Genomic DNA, 10,478 nt, shown 5'->3' on the forward strand with positions numbered 1-10,478 from the left:
GGGGCTCAGTGGTAGAGCGCTCGCCTAGCACGTGCAAGGCCCTGGGTTCGATCCTCAGCACCACATAAAAATAAGTAAATAAAATAAAGGCATTGTGTCCAACTACACCTAAAAAATAAATATTTTTTTAAAAAATATGTTTAAAGAAAAGAAGGAAGGGACTGGGGGATGTAGCTCAGTGATAGACCATTCCTTGGGTGATTATGAATAGACTACAGAAGAGGTAAAAAGTCTAAACCAGGCACAGTGGCACTCACCTGTAATCCCAGTGGCTTGGGAGGATGAAACAGGAAAATGGTGAGTACAAAGCCAACCTCAGCAAAAAACTCAAGTGAGACCCTATCTCTAAATAAAATACAAAATAAGGCTGGGGATGTGGCTCAGGGGTCAACTTCAATCGAGTTCAATCCCAGGGACACACTCCCTGCCAAAAGAGTCTAGTGGTAGAGAAAGAATCAACTTGAATTTGAAATGGATATTAGCTCACAAGAATACAAGCCCAGGGGCTGGGTATATAGTTCAGTTGGTAGAGTGCTTGTCACACAAGCCCAAGGCCCTGGGTTCAATCACCAGCACCAAAAAAAAAAAAAAAAAAAAAAGAATACAAGCCTCAAAGAAAACTAATGGAACGAGGTATATAGCTCAATGGTACAGAGCTTGCCTAGCATGCACAAGGCTCTAGGTTCCATGCCTACCACAGTGCAAAAATAAATACAGATTTGAACATCATCAATACATGATGGCAGAAAACATCTAGCAAGAAAGCACAGGATGAAGAAATTTTAACAGACATTAATATTAAAAAGATGTGAACTGTGGGACGTGGTGGCATACACCTCTAATCCCAACCACTTGGGAGGCTGAAGTAGGAGAACTGCAAGTTCAAAGCCAGCTTCAGCAATGTAGGGAGGCCCTAAGCAACTCAGTGAGACATTTTCTCTAAATAAAATACAAAAAGGGCAAGGGATGAGGATCAGGGGTTAAGCACCCCTGGGTTCAATCCCTAGTACCCCATAAAATTTTAAGATATAAACCAGTCGCTTTCATGTACAAAGTAGTAGATAATTAACTTTGGAGGAAAAAAAAGACATAAAATACATAGAGAAGCCTTCCTTCTCTAAATGCTCTTCTATGTTTAACAGCTTCATGTAGACTTGAATTGTGTGCAAGGACCATGATTAATGGAGTCTTACCTAAGACCAACTACTACCGGAAACTTTCCTGAGGATTTTGACGTAACAGTGTATAAAATCACTAACTTTTCAACATTAAAAAGGCTTGCCTTTTACACTTTTCAATTTTACACTTGATGAACAACTGTCGTTAACCATCCTTCATAACAACGACATGAGAGTTTCATTAAAATAAATGAGAAAACTAATTGTATTATTGCTCTTTCTGGTGACAAAATGCAAACTGAAATCATTTGGTGTTACAAGTTGACTGCTGCCACAGGGACTTTTCCATTTAAACCACAAGCCGACACAAACACAGCCAATTAAATGATATGTTCCTAAGATCGGAATGTTATCTCCATGATAGTCTCCGCCTCCCATGCACAGGCTCTGGGTTCTATCCCCAGCACTACAATAAACAAATAAATAATATGGTTTCTTAGACAAAATTTTGCTCCAGTCATATAGAATGGGTCATTCTAATCGCTAGCCCTTCTGGAACTATACATCACTACCCTTGAACTGTAAGAAATATAAGCAGCTACTGTCTCAAACAGGATCTATATGAACTAGTCAACTACTGCTGCTCCACATGTATAAACTATAGCATTAGACAAATTCATGAGTTCCAGATTTGCTCTTTTGCACAAAACTAAATATGGCTTTCTAATTAATCAGGAAGAAAAAAAAAAAAAAGCTTTAAAAAGGGCCAGTTTTCTACTGACAAACAAGAATGTTTTTGTCCACTACACTAGAAGCTATATTCTTCCTGTCATACTGGAGACAGAATTCAGGGGTGTTCCACCACCAAACCCCCAGCCCTTTTAGAACTTTTTATATTTTATTTTGAGAGATGGGGTCTCACCAAATTGCCCAAACTGGCCTCAAACCTGAAATCCTCCTGCTTCAGTCTCCTAAATCCCTGGGATTACAGATATATGCCACCACCAAAATTTGTCATAGAAATTTAAGCTTTAAAAGAGACTTAGAGTTGATCTTGTCTGTGCCTTTTCAATGCAGGACTTGTCAAAACAAGATACCTTCTATTTTATCTACTATAACTTCAAATACTAAGTGATATGGCTTACACCAATCCCCCTTGAAAGAGTAGTGTGTGTGAGTAAAATTAAAGGCTGTTTTTATATGATACAAAATAGGGCTGGGGATGTGGTTCAGTGTTTTAGTGCCCCTGAGATCAATCCCTGGTCCCTCTCCCCCTAAAAAACACAGCAGTTCCAGACCAGCAAAACAATAAAACTTAAGCGGCTGAGCTCTCTGCTCTTTAAATCTGTTTTTCTTTTCTTTTTTAATTTGAAACATCACCACAGAGAATATTACATATTACGAGTGTGCAATTTGATGGATATTTTTTCCAAAATGAACATATCTATGCAACAATGACAGAGAATATTTCCAACATTCCAGAACTATCTTTCATGCCTGCTCTAATCATTATAAAACAGACTGAAATTAAGGAGAACTTCCTTATAACTTTTTTCACACCCCATACTTCCTCATACTGAGAGTAAAGACTAGAAGGCTGCCCCTCTTAACCTAGCAGAAGCCAAGGACACTAAGTGGAGACTGAAGACTATTCCCACCACAGTGTCTAGGACTGCCTAGCTAGATCTGCATGTGTTTAGCACATGGCTTTTTTTTTTTTTTTGGCGGGGGGGGGGGGGGGGGCAAGGGATTAGCCAGGTCCCCAGCCTTATTTTATATTTTATTTAGAGACAGGGTCTTGCTGAGTTGCTTAGTGCCTCGCTTTTGCTGAGGCTGGCTTTGAACTCCTAATCCTTCTGCCTCAACCTTCAGAGCCGCTGGGATTATATGCATGTGCCATCCTGCCCGGCTACCACCTGGCTTTTATTTCCATAAGGTGTAATCACTTCTGTGGAACTGGAGGAAAAGCTATCTAGTTGCTTCTCCCACGTCTGATCAAATTACATAAAGCATATTTTTCCTTTTCCATCATTTTGCCTATTTCTTGTGAGGGCAGCCAAATCCAACCAGCTGGGTTTCCAGCAGGGTCCCTGGGCTAAGCTGCCAGAAAAAAATTACCCACCCCAAAAAACAAACTATTTCAAACTTTATCATCATAAACAAGTTTTGCCTATTCCCAACTTTCACCTAAAGAGAATGCTATTAACAGGTACTCTTTGGTGTCAAACCACTTTAGTTCAACATCATGTCTCATATATACATTCAATCATATACCAGCATTTCATTTTCATTCTTCCAAAGTATTCCATTTTATGACTAGACCACAACTTATCTATCCATTTCATTCTGATGGACATCTGGGTTGTTTTTAGTTTGTGCTGCCATGAACAATATAGAACGTTCAGAAGAAGTTTTTTAAAATGGTTGTGTCAATTTTCCCTCCGGGTCAGAAAGTGCTTGTGTAGTATGTTCAAGGTCGTAGGTTCCATCCCGCCACTGATTTGGGGGGTAGGTTGCCTTCCCACCAACAATGTCTGAGAAATCTTCATCCTCCCCCACATCTTCATCAGCATTATTCTTGTTTTCGCTTTAAACATTTAGTCATTCTACTGAAAGTAAAATAATATTCCCTCTAAGTGTTTCCTATTCAATAGACATAACCAGATCTACTACAACCCTAATCTAGACATTTCCTTTTTTTTTGGTGGCACTGGGGATTGAACCCAGGGCCTAGTGCAAGCACTCTACTCCTGAGCTACACCCCAGCCCAAGATATTTCTATTTCAGTGTCTCCAACAAAAAAAACAAATTTAATAAAATGTCTCCACCCAAATGCACACTCTTCCTTCTTTATAATCACTCTAGTGACACTAAAATATTACCTTATGTGGCAATTATTTGAAAATATCTTATTTCCCTCCCCCCTTAACTCAAGTGCTAGTTCTGGCAAACTGCAGACAAAAAAAAAATTAGTGCTGTGTGTGTGTGCGCGCGCGCAGTGTTGGGGGTGGAATCCAGGGCCTCAAGAAAGCTATGCAAGTGGTTTTACCACTGAACTACTTCCCCCACCACACAACATTTTTTTTTTTTTTTAATCTTAAAACAGGGACTTGCTCAATTGCCCAGGCTGACCTTGAACTTGGGATCCTCCAGCCTCAACCTCAGGAATAATTTAAGATTACAGGCAAGTACCACTGCAATTGGTGTAAGTTTTGTTGCCCTGCCACCTTGATGATATAGAGGTCCTAAAAATTTAAGACCCTGCCAAACAGATAAAACTCATGCCTGACCCAGAAGCTGGCAAAAGGAAGAAGGGGAAGGTGGAAGAGCTGCAATCATAGAAGGTATCTCATTACAAAGAGGTGAGTCAACAGAGAGGCCACAATGTGCATAAACTACAAAATCGTTGCAGCTTCATTTCTGCCCTCCAAATCTCATACAATAATCTGTACTTGCCCAACCTTTTTAGAAAGATACAGGAAAGGAAATTCTGGCAAAGGCAATACAGCCTAATCCAACTGAGAGATTATAAACTTCTATGACAACAATGTAGAAGATAACATAAATATTAAGAAAGCAAAATAGAATATGTAGTCTAGGAATGCAAGACAAGGAAGAACATCATCAATACTGACTAGTGGCCATTCTCAAATTCGATTCTGTTTTATCTCATCAATTCCCAGGCCATTATCAAATCCATGCCACTGGCAGCAGGGTAGGTACCAAATGCAGTGCTTCCTACATGCTACAAAAGATCTCTGCACTGGACTATATCCCAATCCTTTATATATTTATTTTAACACAGGGCCTTGTTCAGTTGTCCAGACTATTCTCAAGTTCCTAGGCTCAAGTGATCCTTTTGCATTACCTTCCAAGTAGCTGCCAACTACAGGTACACACCAATATGTCTAGCTCTCAGATTCATTTTTAAGGAAAATTAGTGTGTATAATGTCCCATTTGTGTAATAGTGAGAGGAAAACCTAAGTGTATCTGTGCATTTTAAAAAAATTACAAGGAAACAGGAAATCAATAGTGGAGGGTAGGAAAGTAGAAAGTTTAGAAGATGAAGAAGAGACATTTTTCATTATCTTATCAACCAACATAAAAACTCACCTTTAAAAACTACATTTAGGTTGAAATTGGCAGCACATATCTGAAATCCCAGGCCACAGGAGGCTGAGGCAGAAGGATCTCAAGTTCAAAGCCAGCCTGGCCAACTTACTGAGACCCTATTTCAAAAATAGTTATTTTTTTAAAAGTCTGGCAGCATAGTTCAGTGGTGGAGTGCTTGCTTAGCATGCACAAGGCACTGGCTTCAATCCTCAATTATGGGTGCCTCCCTACCCAAGGGAGGCTGAAAGCCAAAAACAAGGGAAAAAAATCTTACAAAGCAAGAAGAGAAAAATAACTAATTACCTATACAAGAACCCCAAAAAGTTTACAAATGATTTTTCAACAGAAACGAAGAAGGCCACACAGTTGTGCATAGCACAAAGTGCAAATCTTAGTTGGGCGCAATAGTGCATGCCTGTAATCCCAGAGGCTCAAGAGGCTGAGGGAGGAGAATCACAAGTTTGAAGCCCTAAGCAACTTAGTGAGACCCTGTCTAAAAATAAGAAGGGCTAGAGATGTGGCTCAGTGGTTAAGCACCCTGCTGGGTACAATTCCCTGTACCAAGAAAAAGAAAAAGAAAACAAGAAAGTACAAAAGTATAAATCTTATATCCTGAACAAAGCTAACTTATGAAGGTGAGAGCTGGAATTGTAGCTCAGTGGTAGAGGGCTTGCCTGTGAGGCACTGGTTCAATCCTCAGCACCACATAAAAATAAATAAAGGTATTGTATCCATCTACAACTAAAACTATATGTTTAAAAAAATGAAGGTGAGAGTCAGCAGTGAAAAAGGAAAAAAAGGAGAAGGACAAAGAGGAGGTGGTGATGGAGGTGGTGAGGTCTGGGATGGCTCAGTGGAAGAATGTTTGCCTAGAACATGCATGAGGCTCTGGGTTCCATCCCCAGCACTGCAATAAATAAGCAAATAAAAATGATTAATGGACAACTACAGAATCTTAAACCTCTATTACAAAGCAAGAGAAATGTAAGAAAAAACAAAGAAAAGAGCTGGGGACAATGGCATACAATTGTAAACCCTGCTATTCTGGAAGCTAAGGAAGAAGCTTAGCATTCCAGGCCAGCTTCAGCAATTTAGTGAGACCCTGTCTCAAAATAAATGTTTCAAAAAAGGACTGGGAATATATCTCAGTGGCAGAGTACTTGTCTACCATGGATGAGGCTCTGGATTCAATTCTGAGTACTGAAAAGAAAAAAAGAAAAAAAACAATAAAGGTCATAGGCACCCAAGAAAATATTTCAAAAACCCCATCATCTGAGATAACTTCAAGGTATTTAATTATCCAAAGAATCAAGGTTAGGAAACTTGAACAAATTCCCAGAATATGAGAGAATCAGGATTTAAACCAAAATGGTATCAGACTCCAAATTCTTAACCACATTCCATTCTGCAGCATTTACCATAGAACATTACTTCCTGCAATCATGAATTGCTCAATAAGTAGATGCTATTGATGATAATAAAGTCAAAATAAAGGGTGCTTCTATTATAAATAATTCTCCTAAGATTGATTTTCATTCAAAAATGCTGAAAATATCCAGCCAAAAATTCAAAGCAACCAAAGATATCCTTCAGTTGGTGAACGAATAAACTGGTACATCCAAACAATGGAATATTATTCAGTGATAAAAAAAAAAAAAAACGAGTTATCTAGCCACAAAAAGAGGAAACTTAAATTCATATTACTAAGTGAAATAAATTAATTCTGGTGTGTGTGTGTGTGTGTGTGTGTGTGTGTATTGGTTATTGGGAACTGAACCCAGGGTTGCCCAACCACAGATATGCATCCCAGCCCTTTTTTATATTGAGACAGATTCTAACTAAACTGCTCAGGTTGGCTTCTAATTGCAATCCTCCTATCTCGATCTGCCAAGTAGCTGGAGTTATAGACATGTGCCCTGCTAAAAGAAACCAATTTTAACAAGCTACATACTCTACAAATTCAACCACATGCCATACTAGATATAGCAAAACTAGAGTGGCAGTCAAAGATCAGCGATTGAAAGCAGTTAGAGGAAAAGAAAGAATGAAGAAGAGTTCATATTTTTAAGTCAGAGAAACTATTCTGTATGATACTGTAATGGTAGATACATGTCATGATTCTCTTCTTTAAACTCCTAGACTACAATACCCAAAGTGAACTAATATAAACTATGGACTTTGGGTGGCAAAGATTTGTCAGTGTAGGCTCATGGATTGTAACAAATGCACCACTGTGGTGGGAGATCATTGATACCTGACATTAGGCACTGTCCAAACCCATGGAACCGTTTATTCAGTGAAATGTTTTAGTCAGCTTTTTCATCGTAGCAACAAACAGATCTGAGAAGAACAACTTTGGAGGAGGAAGTTTAGTTGTTTCTCAGTTTCAGAGGTCTCAGTTCATACAGCCAACTCCATTGCTCTAGGCCCAAGATAAAGCAGCACATTATAATGGTAAGGGTGTGGAGGAGGAAAGCAGCTCAGAACATAACAATCAGGAAGCCTACAAAAAACTCCCCTCACCACGAAAAAAAACAAACTCTAAATGCACACTCTCTGGATGACCCATGTCCTCCATACACCTCACCTGCATACAGTTACAACCCAGTCATCAGGTGATTAATACCCTGATTACGTTAAGAATCTCATAACATAAGCATTTTACCTCTAAACTTTCTTGCATTATCTTACACATAAACTTTTGGGGGATACCTCACTACTAAACCATAACAGTTAATCCACAAAGAATCTCAGTTATTGAACATAAAAAAAAGCCAAACTCTCATATAAACTATGAACTGTAAAAATATATCAATACTGGCTCATGTACTAAAACAAAACTATCAAGGTAATGTCAAGATGTTAATAAAGTCAGGTGTGAGGTGTAGTGGTTCACTCTTGTAATTATAAGACTCTGGAGGCTGAGGTAGAAGCCTTGCAAGTTCAAGACCAGCCTCAGCAACTTAGTGAGAACTTGTCTCAAAATAAAACAATAAAATTTAAAAGGACTGAGGCTGTGGCTGATGGTAAAGCATCCCTGGGTTCAATCGCTGGTACCAAAAAAAAAAAAAAGAAAAAAAATGTATTTAAAGATATTAATTAATAAAAAGGCAAACTGGGCAGGGGGAAAGGAGGTAATACAGGAACTTTGTACCTTGCTCAATTTTTCTACAAACTAAAACTGCTCTATAAAATAATGTGTATTTTTTAAAAAAAGAAAAAAAAAGTTAAGCCTCATGGTTCATGCCTGTAATTCCAGAAACTCAGGAACTGAGAATCTATCTCTGATACAGTGCTTGCATAGCATGTGCAAGGTCCTGGGTTCAATCCCCAGCACTGAAAAAACAGAACTACAACCTTGGGAGGTGGAACAGAGGGAGGAGTTGCAGGATCTGGGGCAAAATGTGAGGAAACTTGTTACCTCACATCTGCCAACTTTGCCTCATGAGAGGAAAATGTGGCTGAAAATGAAGTCCAAAAAAGCAATATGCAGCAGCCTCAGCAACTTAAGGACTTAAGCCACTCAGTGAGACCCTATTTCTAAACTTCAAAAAATTATAAATAGTTGGGGATGCGGCTCAGTGGCAAAGCACTCACGGATTCAATCCTTGGTACCTTTAAAAAAAAAAAAAAAAAAAAAGTAGTGCCTCTAAGCCACACTCTAAGGTGTCAGCTCCTCGTAACCTGCTCCCATCCCAGTAAATTTTCAACACAATCTAAATAAAATATGAATCATAATCTAAATCTAAATCTAAATTTGGGGGAGGGTTGAAAACAAGGGTGCTTAACCCCTGAGCTACATCCCCAGCCCTATTTTGTATTTTATTTAGAGATAGGGTCTCACTGAATTGCTTAGTGCCTTGCTTTTGCTGAGGCTGGCTTTGAACTTGCGATCCTCCTTTCTCAGCCTCTTCCTACCTAAGCATCCGGATCCACTGAGATTATGAGCATGTGCCAGCCCTGAAACCAGGTCTCTCAAAAATGCTTAGGGTCTCGATAAATTGCTGAGATTGGCTTTGAACTTGCAATCCTCTTACCTCAGACACCTGAGCCACTGCGACGACCCAGCTCAACCTAAATAATCTTACCATGAATCAGCCAAGACCTCAATGTTTTCCATGTTCCAAGAAATATTTAAAATATATACATACACACACACAAAAAAAAAAACACACATGCAATTTCGTTTTTAAAATGCACTAAAAAATGAGCATGGTGGTACACATATATTGTAATCCCAGACACTGGGGACAGCTTTGGCAGGAAGTTCCCAAGTTCTAGGCCAGTATGGGAAACTTAGCAAAGCCTTGCCTCAAAATCAAAATTTTAAAAAGGGACTGAGTATGTAGTTCAGTTATAGAGTACTTGCCTAGCATGTTCAAGGCCCTGGGTTCAATCCATATACTGCCCCCCCCCCCAAAAAAAACTGTAATTTCAAAGCACTACACAAGATAAATGGCTACCCACACTGAAAACTAAACAATTCTATTTAGGGTTTAGGAACATTTTAATTATTTTTATTAATTACTGCTCATAGTTAACCTACAATGAATAATCCTCATTTCTAAGAAAAGAATATGTAGGTCAATGGCCATGATATATTTAGAAAAATATATTTAGAATACTTTCTGAATTTCCAGCCTGTTCCTCAGCCTAAGACTGGATCATGCTACAAAGCAGTCTTCTTTAAAATCTGAACTGGGAGGGGGGGTGCTGAGGATTGAATCCAGTGCCTTGTGCCTATGAGGTAAGCACTCTACCACTGAGCCACAACCCCAGCCCGGCAAATCTAAATCTTTACAAAAGATAAATTAGACTATCCACATTAAAGATATACATGTTTAACCAGGTACAGTGTCCATGCCTGTAATCCCAGGGATTTGGGAGCCTGAGGCAGGGGGATCAAAATTCCAGCCTGCTGGACCCTGTGGTGCATATCTGTAATCCTGCTGCAGGGGGGATGAAACAGGAGGATTGAAAATTCAAGGCCAGCCTTGAAAATTTACTGATGCCCTAAGGAACTTCAAAGGACCCTGTCTCAAAAAAATGGCAGGGTTGTAGCTCTTGTAGCTCAGTAGTTCAGACCCCTGGGTTCAATCCCCAGTATAAAGGGGGAAAAAAACTGAATAGCTTTAAAATCAGAAAGGTATTCCTCATAGTTCTGGAAGTTAGGAAATTTGAGTTCAAGGCCCTGGTAGATTTGGTTCATGTTGAGTGTATATTTCCTGGTTCAAAAAAACGAGGAC

At 39.2% G+C, this 10,478-nt stretch overlaps 1 protein-coding gene across 3 annotated transcripts in view; it reads right to left on the reverse strand.

Moving 5' to 3' along the window:
- The window catches only part of Ark2n (arkadia (RNF111) N-terminal like PKA signaling regulator 2N), an 89,491-nt gene that overhangs the window by 57,549 nt on the left and 21,464 nt on the right, over positions 1-10,478 (reverse strand). The gene's annotated exons all lie outside the window — the stretch shown is intronic.

The sequence above is a fragment of the Urocitellus parryii genome, chromosome 13 (genome assembly GCF_045843805.1).
Source record: "Urocitellus parryii isolate mUroPar1 chromosome 13, mUroPar1.hap1, whole genome shotgun sequence".
Classification (NCBI taxonomy): Eukaryota; Metazoa; Chordata; class Mammalia; order Rodentia; family Sciuridae; genus Urocitellus; species Urocitellus parryii.